The 22,865-nt window shown below is 32.1% G+C and overlaps 1 protein-coding gene across 1 annotated transcript in view; it reads left to right on the top strand.

Annotated features, from left to right (window-relative positions):
- LOC114346330 (homeobox protein abdominal-B-like) overlaps positions 1-22,865 on the top strand; it is a 638,798-nt gene that overhangs the window by 478,204 nt on the left and 137,729 nt on the right. Inside the window, exon 3 of the mRNA XM_050643652.1 lies at positions 14,576-14,669. The gene's annotated coding sequence lies outside the window, so the exon portion shown is untranslated. The remainder of the gene's footprint in view (positions 1-14,575; positions 14,670-22,865) is intronic.

Raw genomic sequence — 22,865 nt, 5'->3', positions numbered from 1 at the left:
AATATGACAATATTGTGCAAAATGTCGAATCAACTTTTTGAATGAGAATAAGATACTTACTTGTAAAAGTACCTACCATAATTATAATATACTGATAAAACACAATAGATATGGCAAATTGTCGGAGGGTGTTCAGATGTTATCTAATTAATGGTTAAAATTACGATATATCGAAATAGAAGAAGAAATATCGTTAATAGAAATATCGAAATTAATGAAAGCATCCAGGCAGGAAACAGAACCTACTGGAAATACAGTAACTTCCTCAAAGATAAAAAGCTTACTCAGAATACAAAACTGAAAATTTACAAAGCAGCAATTAGACCAGTAATCACATATGGTGCTGAAGTAATGTGTCTGACACAGAAAGAGGAAGAAAGATTGAGGATCCTAGAAAGGAAAATAAATTGGAGGATAGCAGTACCACTAAATTTAGGTTTTAATGAATTTAGAAAACTCATGAACCACGAAGTATAAAAACTTCTGAAAGGAGAAGACATCTCCAGATTTATCAAGGCACAGAGACTCAGATGGATGGGACATATAGAAAAGAGGAATCCAGAAGCCGTTATCAAGAAAATTTCCAAATGGAGACTTGTATCAGGCAGACCACGAGGAAGATCCAAAACTAGATGGGAGAACCAGATAGTGGAGGACCTTAGAAGATGGGAGTCAGAGAATGGGTAACCAGAAGCAAAAACAAGAACGAATGGAGGAAAATTGTAGAAGATATCAAGTCACACAACCAATTGTAAAACCAAAATGTTAATGCGGTTAATGCGTTCACCGTGACAAACGAATCGGAAGAGCCAAAAGAGGGCGGCAATCACTCTGCTAGGAGTGTAGATGCCATGATGATGATTACGGAAAAAAGGAATTTCTTCCTTTCTAGTAGAACGTCGGATTCGGATATCGTACTACTTTGAATTTTCAATCTTTTCTCTCAAAACTGTCTCCACCTTTGTCCATTTTCTGCGACTCGGAAGCAAATATTTAGTGAAGCTCCATCCTCTTTTGTAATGTGGTCCACGACATACCTTGTTAATGATCTTCCCCGGGTTCTCTCACCATCTCCTTGCACCATCCCCTGCAATATCAGCTTCTCGAGACCATCTCTACACACCACATGACCAAAGTAATCGGTGATTTTTTCGGTCACAATGTTCGAAGCCTACGTCTAAGCATATGCTTTTTCTCATAGGATCTTTCAGTGCGTCACAGTTTTTCGATTTCTTTCTAACGCATTAAATTGTATGTAACAAAAACGCACGTCGGTGATTACAGTTCGTTGGTGACATTTATAACATTTATTCTAGTTGTCAATAGATGGCGCTATAATCGAAATTAAAATAATTTGCGAAATATATAATATATCTACGAATATAATCTGAGCAATTTAAAACGCTATACAAATCAAAGAATATACCATTTTATAAACGCAATAAACACAATTGATTTGTTTTTATGCCAAATTGCAAATAAAATGTGACAACTGTCAGATTTAACTAAAATGTCATGTCACTAAAATGTATATTATCACGGACTTACCTTTTTTCTATCATTTGTGACGCACTGAAAAATGCTCATGAAAAGAAGATTAGATTCATTAGTTCTTCTTGTTTTTCCTTCCTCTGGAAGCCGTCGGTGCATGCACTCCGCACTCCGGTCGCACTGCAGCTTTTCAGCTTCTTGTGCTTTTAATTGTTAGTTCTTATGGTTAGTTCTTCTTACAGTCTAGGAGTCTAGGTTATTCACTACATTTTTCGCTAGCAAACATTTCAGACGCGTCTATAGTGCATTTATCGACTTTCAAAGATCAGCATTCAGATCAATATAAGAAAATAGAGAAAACCATTGTTCTTAAAAACCTTATCTTTGTGTCCATAGTGATGTGGTTTTTCCACATTTTGGTGACCTTTGTCATTGCTCCCTTGGCCATTGCTGACCTTTGTTTTTATTTCTGTGGTGCATTTCCTGGAATTGGTTATGTTTATGAGTTAATCACAAATTGATTTATCACTTCGACGTGAAGAAAGGATCTAAAAAGTTTTAAATAAAAGAAACTAATGTTAAAAAAAAGTTATTATACAGATAACTGAAGAAATACACTACACAACCCACCCTAAAATATTACAAACCTTCCTTACATCTATAGCGCAACCTTTTTCGTCTCAACATTACCCTACTGAACGAAGAACCCCACTTTTCCGAGTTTGTCAAAGTAATCAGAGTTTATGGAGACATCTTAGAAAAGATAAAGACCAACTGAACCGAAACTATTTCATCTCGTGGGGATCGCACCACAAATATCAATTATATAAGCCCACCCCCGATAATACCTTCCACAGAGGGTCAGAAAATCCTTTGACAGGACAATATCCTGGACACAAAAATGGACCCAGCAAATTACAAGTGTATTAGGGTTAGTTATTATTATAAGGCGCAATGATCACGTAAGTTGGGAGTTTTTGGACATATAATAGGGATAAAATAAATAAACTTCTATAATTCTATCTATATTATCCGTATAAAAATTTTAGAGAAACATGGTATATATTAATGTAGTCTATAAAATCTTACGGGTTTGTAATTTGTATTTTTTTGTCGGGCATTTTTAGATGTCTAAAATATAAAAAAAAGTGAAATGCAAGGTACCATAGTACACGAATCTCGGTATCTGTACGCTTAGGAGGGAGGGCTGTTTGTCTCAGGTTGGCCATTCAGAATTATTTCTGTAATTTTTAATGTAGTAGCATTGATTAATAAATATAGGGGAGAAGATACGAAACTAAACGAGCGTTTATGTACGACACCAGTGGTTTTAGAAATAGATGGCGTTAGCAGCTTTCTAGGTACGAGATTGAATTTACCTGAGACAACGATGAGACGTATTCAGGTAGCTTTGGTTATCGGAATTTGGGGTCGGTCGGGTCGATCGGATTATAATAAAAATTATTTATTTCTTTTGATGTATTTAAATTTGAGTTCTCATTCAACGATAACAATGGCAATCTTTAAAATAATTATTGGAGTGTACCTATGTATTACTTTCTAAACTCGTTTTTAAATTAACAAGAATAATTGTAGTTGTAATTTGTCTTTTAATTTGATTTAAGTCACTGGGTGATTTTATAGATATTGTACATTTATCTTATTTGCCTCATAATCTCGATAAAAAATTAGGTAAGTATTTTCGTTAATTACAGTCTCTTCTGATGATGGTATATTTTGTTTGGAGATATTGCAACGGTATTTACTTAATATAAAATTGACTAAGTAAACCGCTCGGCCACTTTAAACTCTTCGAAAAAATGGTAAGGACTTAAGTTGTTGCGATTTCCTACAATTTCTTCCAAGTTTTTTCATGCGGTCGATATTTTCCGAGTTAGGGGGAAAATCGTGACTAAGTATACTTATTGAATTATTTATTATTAACTTTACTTCTTAAAGGTGCCTTGTATTTCTGCGTAGGCGTCCACCGTGGATTGTATTGTCAGGTGAAATATTAGATTCTCAGGATTACCTACATTATTCTAATAAGAGTAAGGTTCAAGAAGTCGCCCACGTGAAAAGTGGGCCAAATTTTTTTTAACAATTTTTTTTAATCAAATTGCAAAAATCTATATTTTTGGCCCGGACAATTTTTTTGTAGGTTTTTTGGACCATTCTGTATAAAAAAGGTCTGTTATAATTTTTCTCTAAAGTTGATCGTTTCCGAGTTATAAGCAATTTAAAATTGAAAAAAACGAAAAATGGCGATTTTCAAGGCTTAATAACTTGGTTAAAAGTTATTATTATGAAAGTCAGAAAGTGACTAAATCAAAGTTTAATGCCCCCCCTACAAGATCCTGAATGATTTTTTGTCATTATTTTATTACTAAGCTGTTATTTTTAAGTAATAATATTGAGCGCCATGCACGTGGTTGCCGGCCGTAAATGCTGAGTGCGAGAGAGATGCCACTCCGGCAGTCCAATTGTGCATCTTACTTGCACTCACATTTACGGCCGCCTACCTCGTGCATGGCGCTCATTATTATTACTTAAAAATAACAGCTTAGTAATAAAATAATGACAAAAATTTCTTCAGGATCTTGTAGGGGGGGGGGGGGCATTAAACTTTGATTTAGTCAGTTTCTGACTTTCATAATAATAACTTTTAACCTAGTTATTAAGCCTTGAAAATCGCCATTTTTCGTTTTTTTCAATTTTAAATTTCTTATAACTCGAAAAGATCAACTTTAGAGAAAAATAATAAGAGACCTTTTTTTATACAGAATGGTCCAAAAAACCTACAAAAAAAATGTCCGAGCCAAAAATTTTGATTTTTGCAATTTGATTAAAAAAAATTGCTAAAAAAAATTGAACCACTTTTCACGTGGGCGACTTCTTGAACCTTATTCTGGGATGTCTCACGAATGTGATTATGCCAAAAAATCTCATGGGAATATTTTTCCCAGCGGACCCGCCGTTTTCGCCTTGTCATGATCTGTAAGTTTTATCGTAAATTTAGTTTTACAGTAATTTTTTTTGTTTTGAAAGAAAAATGCCTTTTTTTTCAAAATAACATTATAATTATCAGTGATACGAAATATCCCAAAGTGTAAAGGTTTTGCTTTTCTGAATATTTTGTTTTTCTGTAACACAAAAATTGGTTAAGATATGGCTGTTCCAAATTTGCATATACTCGTGACTAGTGACCCATTGAAGCCCTTTTAACTACAGCCTTTACAAAATAAGCACTTTGAACCGATGAAACTTACTATATAAGCATACATATACGTAAAGTAACTTATGAAGCGCTACTGATTAATTTCATCTGGGATGCTAATTAAGAGGTGATTTTTAAATTTTTTTTTATAAAAAAACGGATCAACTTTATTTTGTGCGCAACTTGTTTACTTCTGATACTAGAAACTTAAAAAAATAAAGCTGTTTTAAACACTTTAAAACAGTTATGATGAGTTTTCCCCGAAAAGTGCTTAATTTTTTGGTTATTTCACGTAGAAATATTCAATTTGGAATTTGACGAATAAGAACCTACTTTTTATTAGCTACAACTCTGCTCTTACTGGGTCTACTTCATATGTCATATATAAAACATTTTTTTCGTTTTTTTATAAGCTGTATTTTTGCTATGAATATTTTTTTTGGCGAAATACTTACTCATTTCCTCATGAAACATACTTTTTTTGGAACATGAATATATCCACGCGCAAATAACTCGAAAAGTATTTACTTGTGAAGTCAAGACTAGTGAAAAAAACTCTATAGTCAATTTATATTTTCAACGTTTTTGCAGAAAAAAATTAATACAGGTATTAATACAGATTAATATGATAGCGACTGTGCATTAAAATTTTGAATACGGTCCACGTAGAATAAGTGCTTGTTCTTGGCTAGCTTCAACAAATTTACGCTAGGCGCGCCACTATACAGGCAGATTTTAAAGGAAACAAAATAATGCACAGGGTTTCGTATCTTCCCCCTATATTTATTAATCAATGGTAGTAGTTTCCATAGAAATTAATAAAAATGTCTTTATTGTAAATATGGAGAATTAGAAATTGTTCATTATAAAAATGATTATGATCTAGAAGGTGAAGAACGCACGTAGAATCTGTTTTTCTATTATTGAAAGCCCTTGTACCTACATATATGTTCTGATGTACGTTTAGTGAAGGTTCTACCAGTTTGACCCATGTAAATTTTTGGGCAGTCACTACATGTAAGTTTGGGTATACTACTGTGTTAGTGCTTTTGCTTTTATAGTTTGTAATTGTGAATGACAAACTTGAGAAAAACAGCTCTCACTAATTTATTCAGTTAAGAGGGGGGTATGGTTTTGAAATATTTAATTTTTTTATTATTTCAAATAAAATTGCATACTTTCAAGAATACTCTCTAAAAATTTCAAAATAATCGGAGTAAAATTACCAGAGATACAGCGTGTTGAATATCCCTACCTTCGACTCGCTTTTTGCCGCGACTTCGCGCCAGCACGCTTGAGCGTAGTGAGAAACGTTAAACAACTGTTGGCCTTCTCTTTTTAGTCTAAAAGCTAGTGAACCCTCCGACTAACGGTCGTCCTGTAAGGCTAGAAATTAAAAATGTCCGAAATCGGACATTTTTAACCCTAAATCGGACATTTATCTAAAAATTTCAAAGTTGCCAAGGTAGGTAGATATTTTTTAAACATTGATTGATGAAATCCCAAAGAGTTTTTTGCAATACAATATCGGAATAGTATATTGTGCAACAAGTGCAGAAAGGTACTAATTTCTCACGAGTTTGAAAAGTTGCGGTACGAGCGCAAGCGAGTGCCGCAATTCAAACGAGTGAGAAATTACCTTTCTGCACGTGTTTCACACTATACTTTTTCTACAAGCACAGTTTTTCCTAAAAATAAAAATCACAATTTCCAAACGACGATTAATTATAATAGGTACCTATGTGATAAATTTTAAACTGTATTTAATTAATACCTACTAATCAATTTAAATTCCTTATACCTAAATAAATTGCACAGAAATCAGTTAAAAAATTAATGCACTGCCTTAATTTGTTTAAATTTAAACAATTATTACACATTATTGACATTATATTTATGCAGTCACGGATTTACACAAAACCTACTTCATTCGACGTCTCTTGCACAGGTTGCTAAATCCTTATTGGTTATTTGATAATTATAAAATGTTTAATAAGAATAAAATTGTAAAATAAAACAGTTGTAACATCCATAATTTAGTTTCTATGCTTTAGTTAAATATAATAATTGTCTTATAGGTTATATATTTGTCTAAAGTTTAACCACGGATGTAAACAGAATATAACGTTACTCAGAATGCGGTAGTCCACGGATGTAAACAGAATAGGTATAACGTTACTCAGAATGAGGTAGTCAACTGTGCAGAAAAGAACTTTGCGGCACAGAAACGTCACTTTGCGGCACAGAAACGTCACTTTTCTGCACACTTATGTCAAATATCTTATACTGTGAGAAAATATCAAGTTTGCTAACATAAAACCGTGCAGAAAAGTGCACTTTGAATAGTGGTTGTAGAAAAACGTCTTTGTTTTTTAATTGCTAATCAAGCGGGCGCGACACTGTAGAATAAGTGAGGACGTTTGAGTTGGCATAAATTCATTATCTCGAAAATGAGCAAATTTCCAGAGAAATCCTCAGACAGGTCGATTTTTATTTTTAATTTAGGACTTTTTGGCATATATGTAATACTAGTGACGTCATCCATCTGAGTGTGATGACGTAATCGATGATTTTTTTAAAGAAGAGTAGGGGTTGTGTGATAGCTCATTTGAAAGGTTATTTAATTCTCTATTCACTAATATAAACATTAACATAATTATTTATACAGGGTGTACAAAATTTTTTTTTAATAAATTAACTTTGATTAAATTTGACAAATAGGGGAAAAATTTTTTTTGTACACCCTGTATAAATAATTATGTTATTGTTTATATTATTGAATAGAGAATTAAATAACCTTTCAAATGATAACTGATTTCTGTGCAATTTATTTAGGTATAAGGAATTTAAATTGATTAGTAAGTATTAATTAAATACAGTTTAAAATTTATCACATAGGTACCTATTATAATTAATCGTCGTTTGGAAATTGTGATTTTTATTTTTAGGAAAAACTGTGCTTGTAGAAAAAGTATAGTGTGAAACACGTGCAGAAAGGTAATTTCTCACTCGTTTGAATTGCGGCACTCGCTTGCGCTCGTACCGCAACTTTTCAAACTCGTGAGAAATTAGTACCTTTCTGCACTTGTTGCACAATATACTATTCCGATATTGTATTGCAAAAAACTCTTCGGGATTTCATCAATCAATGTTTAAAGAATATCTACGTACTTTGGCAACATTGGCCAAATGGCAAAATGGCCGATTTCGCAATTTTCAAAATTTTCAATCGCTTATATAACAAAAACTAATAACTTAAGAGAAAAATCACTAAAGACCTTTTCTGTTTGGAATGATTCAGAAAACCTAAAAAAATTTGTTCGATGCAAAAAGAATAATTTTAGGAAAAACCACTAATCTTTCCCCTCGCCTGGCAAGGTCTTATGCTCTTCAGAATCGCCTGTCATTGTACACATTTCTTCTAAATGACTTACTCAAACACATACTTAAATTTAAACTTTACAGGAGAAAGTTTATTTTACCCCCTAAATTTGCACTTTTCGATTCACTTGGTAGATACACGTGCACCGCTGATGCCTGCCAGGTCATGGTTTTTAGCCTTGGTGTGCTATGAATTATCACTAGAGAAATTTCTAGCCTTACAGGACGACCGTTAGTCGGAGGGTTCACTAGCTCTTAGACTATTTGTAGATTACTCCTCGATTCAAAAAACATATTCCAATGTGCATCACTTTACGATTTGGCAGACAAATAAGAAGATGAAGATGCAGTTGTCAATACTTTAAACGCATTTTTCTCAAAACTGCTTTTTCAAATGCGGTGGACATTGTAACTGAAAAACTACTCGGCCAATCTACCTGATATTTTGCACAGATTTTTTAAAGACATTTCATGAGGTAACCACGTTGAGATATTTTTTCTTTATGTGCTTATTTTTTGTTCAACAATAATAGATCTGTTGATTTTCACAAAATTTTTACCAAAAATTTAATTTTTTCGATTTCGGAGTGATACCAAAAATTCAAAAATCATTAAAAATAAAAAACCTCGTCGTTGTGACTCGCGAAACTCATTAGCTAATTAAATATTTTTGAATTTTTTATTTCGTATGATCTAGTGACGAGTTCTGATGTTCACCGCAAAATCCATTTTTTTGTGAGCTGCCTGTCAAAATTTGTCACCAATGGCTTACTTTTCAATATTTTGGATTGAATTTTTTTCTAAATATTCTTTGGATTGTACTTAATATGTTTATTTAATTTAAAAATAGAATAATTGTACCATAGTTTTGAAAAAAATTCACAAAAATGTGCTTGACATGTTGATTTCAAACCATACCCTCCCCCCCTTAAAGACTATAAAGTGTAGACGCACAGTAAAAGTACATCTCTTGAGAAAAACACTATGAGGAAACAGCTGTAGTGACAAAAAATTTTACAATTATTGAAAACTGATTTTTCAGTGTTTTATTGTTAGATAAAATGAACTTTCATCAAATAACGTGACGAATTCATCAATTATTTACAAGTAAAATAAGCAAAAAAATATTTTTTTCTATACTAATACTTACTTGTTCAGACGCAGCTCATTTAAATAAAATCATCTTAGTATACAGATAGTAACATGTAATGTGTCATATCCCTGATCTTGGGAATCATTGTGATGTTTTGAAGTTTATACGTTGCGTTGGTTGAATAAATGAAGACTGTTTATAAAGACTGTATTCAAGTTAATTTATATCAATTTGGAGCTGTAAAATTTATGTCCGCCAATAATATTGCCTATAGCATGCCAAACTTTCGTTGTTCTTTATAATATAGTCTCAGAATAAAATATGTATTTAGGTTTTAAATTTTAAGTTTCAACTGTCAAAAAATTAACAGGTATGTATCAATTCAAGAAAATATTGCTAGCTGATAAAAGAACACAATGACCCAAAAATAAATCAAGGATGAAAGTTTAGGAATAGGTAAATGATACCTAGTGTTTATTATGAAATAAAAAAGTTTACGATCCTAAGATACCTCCGTGTTTCAAATATTTTTACTAAAACATTTTGCACAAAGGATTAGTTTTCATAGGTATATTGGATTGTATTCGTAAAATAATGAAACAAAAATAAAACTTTTTTAGAACACTGTTATTGGCATCTTAAAAATTTGACAAAACAATTTTGTGATACCTTTAGTAGTTCCTTTTGTAACTGCTTATTTGGGTTATCTATTGGACGAGCGCCGACATAAAAAATTACACATTTTTTAATAAACTAATTTTTAAGTCAATAATTAGGGACAAATGGTCGCAAGAGACACGAAAAAAATGTATTGAGAAAAAAGTTAGGGCATGGATAGGAGCATAATTTAAAAATATTTTCAAATATACACGGCCACCAGTAGGTATTGACAGGGTGAAATAAACATTATTTTTAATGGAACACCCCGTACCTATATCCTTACGTTTTTTGATTCTCATCCATGTTTTGCTTTTTGAAACATAAGGTTTTGTAATGTTGTACGAGGTAATTCAAAAGATGATTACTTTTTTTATTAATTTATTAGCAACATTAATGCCCTGTAGGATTGTAGAAATCCTATCAAGAATTGAATAAACGAGGAAAAGCTCGTAAACATAGAAAACCTTTTTTGGAAGATCAGACCTTAGTCTATAGCTAAGAATCCGAATGATCAGATGTTATGTTTTCACTGTTTAAAAAAGACAAACAAAATTAATAAACTAAAAAAAAAATTACAAAAATTTTTTTTAAATAAAAATAAACAAATATTGAAAAAATAAAACCACTGGATGCGAAACTGGGTAATACTGGAAAAATACAATCAGTGGCCACGAAATTGGTAATAATAGAGAACTGTATACGAAGAGTAATAATTTTTAAGTTAAACAATTGTTTAATGTAGAATTTTTGGCCGTATTTGTATTGTTAAAAATTAATTTTATCTGTTTGTCCTAAGAATGAACGTCAACTATGATTAGGAGAATGAAACCACAGGTTTCACAGTCAATACTCCAACCACACACATATCAATAAACGTTCTACTATGAATCTGAAGGACATATTTTTGAAAATAAGTAAAAAAGTGTCACCTTTTATACGAGATTTCAAGAAACTACGCATATTATCTCAACCTATCGTCACGTAATACTTAATCTACCTATGCAGTTATTAGTGACGTGCCAAAACAACAATAAAGCACAATATTTATCTTAGATAATAATAGCATTACTATGTAAGAAACAAAACACGGGATTTCTGTAAAAAACCATGTTTATGTTCACGCAGTTATATTTATCACTCATATTAGAATGAAAAATGACGTGCCCGATCTCGTGAAGGTTACAAACAATGCAATTTCACACCTACGTCTCTTGAATAGGTCGAATTGCGAAATTTGTTGTTGCATTGATTGTTCATCAATAATAAGGTAACAGCGAGAGCGATTGCGATGTTTACAAGTAATCTACACTAAATTCTTAAGATGATTATCAATTACATACTAGTTATTTTACTCGTCGCCACAGTGGTGGTTCCAAATGCTGAAAACGTGGTCATGAGGCGAAAAAAGTCCCTATCTAAGGATTTTAATGTTTACAGTTGTTTTCTCATACTATCGTAGAGTCGTAATAAGCAGGTGTAAGGATCAGACTGGATGTATTCTGGTTTATAGCTCAGGAGTAAGTGAGCCATGTCCGAGGTTATTTTGGCCGGCATAGAAAGTGAAAAAGAACGCCTATATTGAAAACGCTGTAAAACGTTTTGTAGTTTATCAATTTTACAGCTGCAAAGCAGATTCTTCTTTTTTAAGTATGTATATAGTAATGTAAGATGAAAGTTAACTTAAGATTTAGTGACAATAAATTCCTTAAATTTATTAATGCATAAATAGTGAAAATACACTTGAAATAATCAAAATTTTGTAAAGATACATTCAAAAAGTACAAAATTCTGCATAGTTCTGCGACTAATGTTTATTATGCGACTAAAATATATATGTACTAAGAAGATGCCGAATCACTTTGGTTTAGCTGCCTATAGCTGCCTATGCATTGCTGGCAGTTGTTTGAATACAAAAGTGGTAAATGACGCATATTACATAATTCTGGCGATTGTTGAGTATGTATGGGTAAGTAGTTGTACACTTCGCGTCATATAAAACTGGTACACTTTTTTTTCCCAATGTAAACCTGTGTTCAGACTGACAATTATTGTTCGTGAATCACTTCGTTGTTGCCATCACAGATAACGGAATTGCACTAAATCTAAATACAAAAAAATAACGTTTAAAATGTGTATTTCAAATTGTAATACATACATATATTTAAATTCCATACTTGTTCACTGTAAAAGTTATTCATTTTGTACTAATTTCAAATTAAATTTTTAATTTTTCCAGTGTATTTTATTTATTCTACATAACTTAATGCAGTTTTGTCCTGCAATTTACGAGAAACCCATCACACCTCTCGATTTGACATTTAACATAATAATTTAAAGTTATGTCAAGATTTATTATCTATCATTATTTTTTAATTGAAATATTTTCATAAATTATAATAAAACACGAATCAATGTATAGATACTTAATTGAGATGACGGAAAATTACAATTGTTTTAGTTTTTAGTAGATTAAAAAATGCAGTCTGTCGCTCAGCCCCGTTTTTACCTAGTTTGATATAATATTTTCGTTGAACTGGCAACGTTGCCCTAGAAATTGGAATGACACTTGTGACAAGATCAACTTACACAACTTGAAAAACACGATTTTTGGTTATAAGAGTTGTACCAGTTTTTTTTGACGCGAAGTGTACATAAGAACATAAGTAATAGGTTCTGAACATTGTACTTCATAAAGAAAATGTATTAGTAATCGGCAATTTCAAAAGTCCCTTCTAATATAAGATTTTAAACAAATGTGCGTTTAAAATAAAATTTTCGAATTTATTTCGGCCATATTGGATCCGCTATTTAAAAAAAAAAGTAATGTTATATTTGTAATCAGCAAACTTATACTACCAAATTTAACAAAAAAATTGCGTTTTGCTTGATATTTTCAACTTCTTGCCGCCTTGTTTTTCCGAAAAAATAATGTCTGATTCGTAATTAGCGATGTCAAAAACCCTTAAAAACGAAAGTAATTCCGAAATGTATAAACAATATACGATTTTAAAGGTCCACGTCCACGTTTTCGGCATTTGGAACCTCAGTGGCGTTGCCATGCAACGAGGGATACAACCAATTGCCCCCTACAGTCACTGCACTCAATTTTTTTATTTCCTTCTGTTTTATCGTATCTCCCTCCAATTTTTTTTGACCACCAAAATTTTTTCTGACACCCTCTAGTTTTTACTGACGACCTCTAATTTATTTTTTATTATAGGTACATATAATAATATAGATATAGATTTCAAAATCGAAAGATAATAAATACCGGCACGTGACACTTGCGACAGAAGTGACTATTTCTTATAGCGCGTTATATACTATTGAAATTGTATGTCTGTTTATCACTAAAGTATCGTCGTGCTATTATACTATATTCAACAAAACCAGCTTCGTACAACCTTTCATTATACAGAAAGGATCTAAATTATGAAATAAATTAATTTTCTCTAAAATGGACGACTTTGGAGAAAAATCCCGAAACAGGTCGATTTTTATTTTCAAATTACAATTTTTTGGCATATATTTTATATTAGTGACGTGGCATATATATTCCATCTGAGCGTGGTGACGTAATCGATGATGTTTTTTAAATAGGAATACGGGTCGTGTGGCACCTCATTTGAAAGGTTGTTAAATTATTTATACAATAATATAAACATTAATATAATTATTTATACGGGGTGGCCAAAATAATAATTTTTGAATTAAATTAATTGACGAATAAAGAAGAATGTATGCAATTTATTTAACTCAAAATACATTCTATCGCCATCAGAAAATAGAAAAAAATGTTTATTTGGCAAATAAACATTGCTTTTCGCTTAAATTAAATGTTCAAACTGCGAAGAGGTAGGTGGGAGGCTGTTTGTGATTTAATTTAAACGAAAAAAAATATTTATTTGTGAAATAAACATTTTTTTCTATTTACTGACAGCCGTACAATGTATTTTAAGTTAAATAAATTACATACATTCTTCTTTTTGCGTCAGTTAATTTAATTGAAAAATAATTTTTTTAGTCACCCTGTATAAATAATAGAATTATCGTTTATATTACTAAATAGAGAATTAAACACCCTTTCAAATGAGGTGCCACATGACTCCTATTCCCATTGAAAAAATCATTGATTACGTCATCACGCTCAAATGGATGACGTCACTAATATGAAATATATGCCAAACAATTATAATTTAAAAATAAAAATCGACCTGTTTCAGGATTTTTCTCCAAAGTCGTCTATTTTAGAGAAAATGAATTTATTCCATAATTTAGATCCTCTCTGTATGTAGGTACATATATCGCAAATCAGTTTGGCTGATTTTGTCTCCAGATAGATTAGACAAATTCAATTCTGTCTGTCTTTTCTACCTTTACCTTTAAGGAACGCACTATTTTCAGGGACACCCATACAGACTATGTACGTTTGTCTAAAAAAGAAATAAAGGATAAATAACAATGTTATGAACTATATTTTTCTATAAAATTGGAGAACCTAATGTATATTAATTATTAGTAGTTAAAGCGATGTCGTACATTCGACTAGAATTTCCAAACTTCAATTTTTTGAAAGAGTTATTTTAAAACAAAAAGTTATGCAATTTCTAAAAAAAATGGAGATGGCAGGGACGATTGTAAACCTCGTATATTTCGTTCGACACTTAACGTTAGCTGTAAACATGTCAAGTGAAAATTTATGAAATAACAGCTGTTTTCTCTTTCTGTTTCAGGCGAGAATTTTTTCCATCGCGAGTGTTATATCCAATGCGTCAAACTGTTCGGGGACGTGGAAAGAGTTCTTCATCCCTTCGAGTTGTCTAATAGGTGAGATATACATTTATTTACACTAATAAAAATCATTCAACTAAATTAAAGATGAGAGTTAATAAGGCATTTGTAAAATATATACATATTTAATAACTTCAAAAAAACCATGTTAGCCTATATAAATTAGCGATTCCTGTTTGACAATAGATATGATACATATCATCCCAAACCCTTTTTTCAGTGCGTCACAGTCACAGAGTATCGAATTCTCTCTAAAGCATTACAGTTGGAACTGACAGAAAAAACTTACCTCTATGATTATTATACATTAAACTTGTATTATAAACTTGTGAATATTATGTATTCCTTGACGGGTATTTGCATATTAAAACGACTTATTCTTATAAGTAGATGTATAATTTATTGGCGATTACAATACTCTAAATAGATAACCAATCAATGATGCGAATAAAGATAATTTGGCACAAAAGTAATCGATCGTGACAGTATTTTGACAATATCATATGGTAAAATGACAATTTTAATTTGTAGGCTAGTATTTTTCAGCGACGTAAATATAAATATTTTATGTCATTGGTATATTCGGACATTGTATAGTGAAATTTAACAACTGCAGATTTAATTAAACAACTGCAGATTTAACTAAATAACTGCAGATTTAACTAAAATGTCATGTAATGATTTGACGCACTGAAAAAAGGTTTGGGATCCACTATACCTATTCCGCCCTCCTGATGATTTAGAAGGTTGGAAAAAGTTTCTAATTCATCAGTTATTTGATCTCAAATATTGTGGCTATAAGAAACATTCAGATTTTTTAATTACATATACCTAATCGCATTGACTGATAAGTTCATTCGGGATAGTTGTAAACTAAATTAAAAAAACACTATTCCAAAGAATGTCCTTTCTATCAACAGGAATATTATGATTAGCATCAGATTAGTGAATCTGCGACTTGCTCAGGTTGAACTCCGACCTACAAGGAAGTGTGGTATAATTTTTCCAACATTATTATAATGCAATTGTTAGTACCAATTTGGTACTGAATCGTAATATTGCTGTTGATAGAAAGAATATTGAGCAAACTGCATCGTATAGTACCTACTTAGGACATGAAATTCGGTTGGGCAGAGATGTGTTACCAGGCAGACATGTGTTACCAGACGTCCAAGGTGATCCGCCTCGGCAGCGTTTGATAAAAAAATTAAACTATATATTTAAATAGGATCTATCTATATGTCTCAAAAGGAAATTATGGAGTGGAAACATTAACTCTCACAAAAAACGTGCTAAACAAGATTTGCGGACTATGGAGCGCCAGATGTTGGGTTTCTTTCTGAGAGACTAGATCCCAAATGAAGAATTAGACGGAATTTTGTCGTAGAACAAAAACTAAAGACTATCAAAATAATCACATCGCTAAAATGTAATTGGTTAGCACTCGTAGCCAGATGAGCTGACAACCGATGGACAAAATTTTCTAAGGACAGCGTCCTAACTCGTGGAAATAAAATGGACAAAAGACCAAATAGAATCTATGTTATCATAGAAACCTATAGAGTCATTTTCTGGGTCATCTGATGACCCAGAAGGGGATTTAGAAATGAGTGACTTTTATAAATCCTCAAAAAATGTAGAAGGAATGTATTTGGTTAGAATGCGCCAGAATATCCACATCTAAAATTTTTCCAAGCATCGTAACGAACTAACTATCAGGCTGGACTGGATTCTAAGGACAGGCCAACAGATGCCATGCTACTTCGTTTGACTTTGAAACACCCTTGAAGTGATCATAAAAAACCACCAAATTGGTGAAGAAGTTGAAACAAAGCTGAAGGAAAGTTCATGGTATTCGGATGGGTCTAAGATAGATTACAGGAAGTGGGGGTTACTGAGCCCAATTTAAGGTTATCTAAATCTCTTGGAAACGCCCCAAATTTCTTTCAGGCAGAAATACATGCTTTATTAGACATTAGTAAAAAATGGGCAAATCAGATAATGAGAAATGTCGTTTCTGTGACAACGAAAAAGAAACTCTTTCATGAGCTCTTGTTACAGTTCTTCTCCAGCTACTATTGGGTCTTTCTCTTCTTCTGGTTCCACCTGTTTGGTATTAGAGTGCTTGTCTGGTTTTATTATTTTGGTCTTTCATTCAATTAGAGTATGTCCGATACATTTCCATTTCCTTCTTTTAATCGTCACTGTTATTTTCTCTTGTTCTCTTCTTCTCTATAGTTTTACGTTTGTTATTTATATGGACAGGAATTTTTTTGGGATTTTTCTCAACGATTTATTTATAAAGATAAAGAGTATGTCCGAACTATTTCCATTTCCATCTTTTAATCGTCACTGATATTTTCTCTTGCTCTGTTCTTCGGTTCTTCTCTATAGTTCTACGTTTGTTATTTATACAAACAGGAATTTTTTTGGGATTTTTCTCAACGATTTATTTAGAAAGATTTGTAATTTTCGGTAGTTGTTTCTTATAATAATATACAATATACAATACAGTTGTTAACAACTGTTGTTTAAATATTTTAATTTTGATTAATTCTTATATATACCCTGTGTTCCAAATTTTCTTTAAGAAGTTATATATGCATGTTGTGTCTTTACTATACTTTTTTCTACATCTGATCTAATACTGCCTTTTTTCCATGATTGATCCCAGATAGGTAAATTTATCTACCTCCCCTGCAATTTAATGCAAGACAAATGCATTTATTTCAATTCTAGTTTCTTGATTGTTGTTTTTTAAGAGTTTCGGTTTTTCTGTATTTATCTTCAGTAGTGATGAGCAAAACAAGAACAAAACCAAGACCAGGCTAGTCTTGGTCTTGGTCTTGTTCTTGCAAGCTTGGTCTTGGTCTTGGTCTTGCAGCTAAAAGGCAGTCTTGGTCTTGGTCTTGGTCTTGCACTAGCCGGTCTTGTTCTCGGTCTTGGTCTTGCTGCAAGAGTCTTGCTGGTCTTGCTTTTTTGGTAGTAATAATTTGAACCAAACAATTTCGAATAAAATGTACATTGAAATAAATAAAGATGTGAAGAATGAAACTATATTTTTTGGTTTAAAATTTTAACAGAATGTAGAATGTAGTTTCAAACGGATACCAATTTTAACATTATACATTCACCTAATGACCTAATTATTTCTCTCTATATAAAGAGATTAGAGTATATTTTTATAATGGTAATGTTTATCAGTAGGAAAAACCTGCATTTACAACCCTTGTTGCAATTGCCGGCCTTCGGTTGTGTCACGTTGTGTTTTGCATGCTGTCGATACCTGCCGCCTGCCTTCAGACCACGTCTTGAGTCTAGATTATTGTTTATTGCCCGTGTATTTTAATAAAATGTTAAAGAAAAAGAGCTTCTTAAAGGTGCCACAAATGGTCGGGGACCTTCAATTCACCGATTTTACGAAAAGGGATAAACGGTTTATAGTTGTTAACAGATAATGATCTGCTCCTTTCACTCGAACACTGTAGTATTTATCCTACGAGGGTCAAATTTAAGAACATAAATTAAATTTTTTTAAGAGAACACAAAAATCAACTATTTTTTACTCTATTTAATCATTATTTAATATAATTATCTTTTTTATAAACTAACTAAAACATACTTTTTAGTAAATACGTACATATTTACCATACCTATTTATAGACCTAATACTATAACATAATAACTAAACCTAATGGGGAGTTATAAACGCTTAATTCTGTAATTTGTTATCTCGCAGTTCTTTAATTTTATTTAAACTACATTGCTCTCGTAACACGAGTTATTCGCACTTTTTATTTTCACTTATTTTTGGATTGAATACCCATTATGACATTTAAAAAGTTGAAAATATTCGGATGTGGGTAGTAAAAACTAGAATTTAAAACACACTGAAATGATGCGCATGCATTTCAAGTGCGGCACATACTATTTGTACTACTGGCCCTATCTTGGGAAAACCTAGATTCTTCCAAATAGTTTTCAACTATAAAATCAGTAAAATTCTTTACAAGTTTGTCGTCCGGGATTTTCACAAATAATTCAACTTCCAACTTTCGTTGATTGTAAAAAATTAATCCAAAAAATAATTTTAAAAATTTCCCAGTATCGGAATTTTTCTCATTATATTCAGAAACTGAACCTAAGCTTTGGATTTTGCGATACCAAGCTTGACACACTACAATTGACAACCAGTTATTTTTTATTCAGGTCACAATGCTTTCACAGCATTATGAATCCCTTTTCAAAATCTATTATGATATTTTTTGTATTCATTTTAAATTTAACGACCTACATTTTTCCTCGATTATGCGAAAATAATTGAAATAAGTGTCAGTATTTTTATTAGACAAAAAAGCGAAAACTATTGGTACATAAAAACCGTTTTTAATTGCATTTTTTTTTTAAATGGATTACCCTATCTATAATTACATTTTTTTGTCTTACAAGTAATTTCGATTGTCATTGAACTCTCGCCGTTTGAAAACTTGCCTTCTGGACACTTTGAAGGTTGAGAAAATGCAAACCGTTTGACTTAATCAAAACGACTTAAAAATATAACCAAAATATTATGTATTTTAAAAATTCGATATTGTTTAAGGTTTCTTACAATGTCAGTATATATTATTGAACTAAAAAAATAAAGTTAAATAATAAAAACCAATTTTTCTCAAAAAAGTGCAAGAGTCTTGCAGGTTGGTCTTGGTCTTGCGTGGTCTTGCAAGGTTCGGTCTTGGTCTTGTTCTTGCAAGCTTGGTCTTGGTCTTGGTCTTGCAACCAAAAGGCGGTCTTCGTCTTGGTCTTGGTCTTGCTGCAAGACCAAGACCAAGACCGCAAGACCAAGACCAGTCTCGCTCATCACTAATCTTCAGGTCCAATACGTTGGAGTATCTTGCAAACTTGTCGATCTCTTTTTGCGTATGGTTGCTATGTTCGATTAGGAAACAATTGTCCAAGTCCTCCAACTAGTTAGCAAGTTACACCTTTTTTTTTGGCATAGAGTTTTAGTCATTCAGCCAGACTCAACATGGTAGAAATGGTTGTCTGAGTTTATATTAAAATAAATATACAAAACAATAAACAGGGTCACTCTTTTCTCGCCTAGGGGCCCATCAAGGCATTTTTTTTTTAAGAAATACAACACTAGGTTACGGTAATAAAGGAATTTAACAATTGGGTTAGAAACAAAGGTTACGTTATTAACTAATGTATAATTATTTACATGGTTATTTTACTATCTTTTAAAAACATAACTAAGGAATCATACACTGTTCTCGAGTTTAGTGATAATAAGTACTGAAGGTTCCAAGGGGCTAATATATTTTGTGTTTATGTAAGTTATTTGTTAATCTGGATGAAATTATAGTATTTCCGGGGCAACTGAAAAATATATGATCTAGGTTTCCTTCTTCTGTACAAAATTCACATCGACCATTATCTAAAACCTTGAGTTTAAATAAATGTTTGGGGTAACAAGCATGTCCAAATCTCAGTCTAATGATCGTGGTAACATATTTACTAGGTCCATTAAAAAACTTATACCAAGGAGTTTTAGGAATATCTGTTTGAAGAGAAGTGTATCTATTTGGGCTAACAATGGAATATTCCTTCCATATAATATTATCCCACCTTTGGTATAATCTTAATTCTAAGGAAGCCAGAAAGTCGCAAGCCGTTATTTTATACGAAGTTTCTCTACCAGACAAAAGACTTTCTTTTGCTAATTGGTCTACAGTTTATTATTTTCCAAACCTATATGTGCTTTAATCAAAACAAAGAGTACATTTTTCCGCTTGTTACTAAGTTTTGTTTGATATCCTTAATTTTGTAAATATAAGGGCAACTGTACGTATTTGGCAATCCCGGTTTCCCAATAGAGGTCAAAACTGATAAAGAATCTGATAATATCACTATATGGTCCGAGTTACTTTCTGTTGCATAAAGTAAGGCTTCATATATTGAAGTTACACCTAATACCTGTTTTTTTATTGCTTATTTTCTTCATGATCCAACCCGTTATTATTAAGAATAATGTCGGGGACAGTACGCATCCTTGTTTAACTCCGCTTTGTATAGGTTAATGTATTTTATCGGTAGTCCGTAAAAAAATTTAAAAAATCATAAATAGACTCATTAGATGGTTTAAATTAAATATCATTTTTGCAATACAGTTTTGTATCCATTGTTACCAGATCCCACAGTATCTTAGCATTCCAATATTGTCCCTTGGAGACAATTAAACATTACCCTCAGTTATAAATAAACGTTTCTGTGTGTATGTAATATCCCAGCGCCAGATCTCGCATCTAGATGGACTTATGAACGCGTTGAAACGTGCCAAACCAGAAATGGCTGAAGGAAATGCGATATATATTTGAGCCGTAATTTATCACAAACGTGACCAAGAGATACAAATAAAGATTTTCTTAATAATAAAATTTATTATACCCTTAACATCTGGGGCGGAGTCTTTTCCACAAATCTCTTCTAAGATTGAGGCATCAGACATTTTTCTCGAAGTGGTTTTTAAGTAGGTGTGAAATTTTAGATACTTAAATATTTTGTGGATTTCTCACGGCAAATTTTACTTTTTTTATACAATTTTTGACAGAGGATATTAGCAGTTATGAATGTAAAATACTAAAATTCGATGTTAGTAAAAAGTCAAATAAAGTTTTTTGTTGTTGCAAACGGAAGAAAATCCCTGATATAGTACTGTTCAGAATAAAAGTGGGCTTAGTAAATAATTCAAAAATCGAGATAATACAACAGAGAAATGCACGTAATGTTCATAGATTTTAAAAGCGCTTTTGATATAAAGCACCAAAAATGATGGAAGGGCTAGAGCATTTTGAAATCTCAGAAAAATTCCGACATATGCTAACAACAGCCCTAAAGAACATCACAGCAAAGATCAGTTTCAACGGAAAAACTCTAAGTAGATCACAGTAAATAAATGCTTAAATGCTTGAAACAACGTGGATCTATCTCTCTAACACTATTTAACCTGATATTTGAAGCAATAATAAGGAGAACAAATTTTGCAACCAAAAACTTTATTACAAATCAACTTGAAGTAATAGCATGTGCAGATGATCTAGCTAGCCATCACAGCGAAGATGAAGATGGCACTTATAAAAGCAGTTCAAAAATTAGAAAAAGGAAGTAAAGATAATAGGGTTAGAGATAAACTAGCACAAAACAAAATACATGACGACAGGGAAGGACGACACAACAACTTAGAAATATCTAATAAATAACACAGAACCATTTTGAAACTGTATCCACCTTTAGTTATTTAGGAGTAACAATAGGAAAAACCGGAGAAGAGAGAACACAGGAAAGAATTCTGAAAGGGAAAAAACATATGGAATGAATAGAAATCTGCTGAGAAACAAGACTCTAAGTAAGAGAACAAAGATGAACCTATACGACCTTAATAAGACCTGTTGTTACATACGGGATGGAAAAAACGACAATTAACAAGAAAGAGGAAGATAGCCTTCTGAAATTTAAAAGAAAAATAATGGGAATGATACTGGGACACAATGTAACAGGAGAGGGAGAAATAAGAAGCAAAACAAATACCGAAATTGAAGAATAATTAACGGGAGAAAAAATAGTCAGATACGTAAAATCCATGATACAATAACTGAAGATATGACATGGAGTCGGTGGGCGGGGCCTACGTAACTACGTCACTCTGTGTGTAGAACACAGAACAGCATTAAATTCAGTGTTGTCGTATAGTAAACGGTGTTTATTTTTTTGTTTAAGGCGAATTTTACTTATAATTTGTTAAATTTTTATTAAAAATGAGGTGTGCCGTGTTTGGTTGTAATGTGGACAATCAATCACAAGGTTTCGATACGAATATCAAGTTTTTTAGTTTCCCAAAAGACAAAAAAGTGCGATGTGTGTGAAAACAATTATGTAAACGTAAATGTGCAGACCATTTTAAGGTTAACAACGCTCGTATCTGCTCAACACATTGTAATATTGTAACAGCGAACATAATGAACGTCATCTGAAACACGAGCTGCTTGGATATTCTCCTAAAACTTTTCAATGCCTTAAAAAAAAGCTATTCCATCCCAAAATTTAGCCAAAACGGGAAAAGGCAAAGTGGATTCTGGTAGAGAGCAACTAACTATTTTTAATGGTAAATAAGCCACAATTTACTAAAAAATGATTTTATTAACGTTTCGACGTCCAAATCGGATGCCGTTGTCA

This window comes from Diabrotica virgifera, chromosome 2 (assembly GCF_917563875.1).
Source record: "Diabrotica virgifera virgifera chromosome 2, PGI_DIABVI_V3a".
NCBI lineage: Eukaryota > Metazoa > Arthropoda > Insecta > Coleoptera > Chrysomelidae > Diabrotica > Diabrotica virgifera.
The sequence above is the reverse complement of the archived record's forward strand: the minus strand, read 5'-3'. Positions and strand labels throughout refer to the sequence as shown.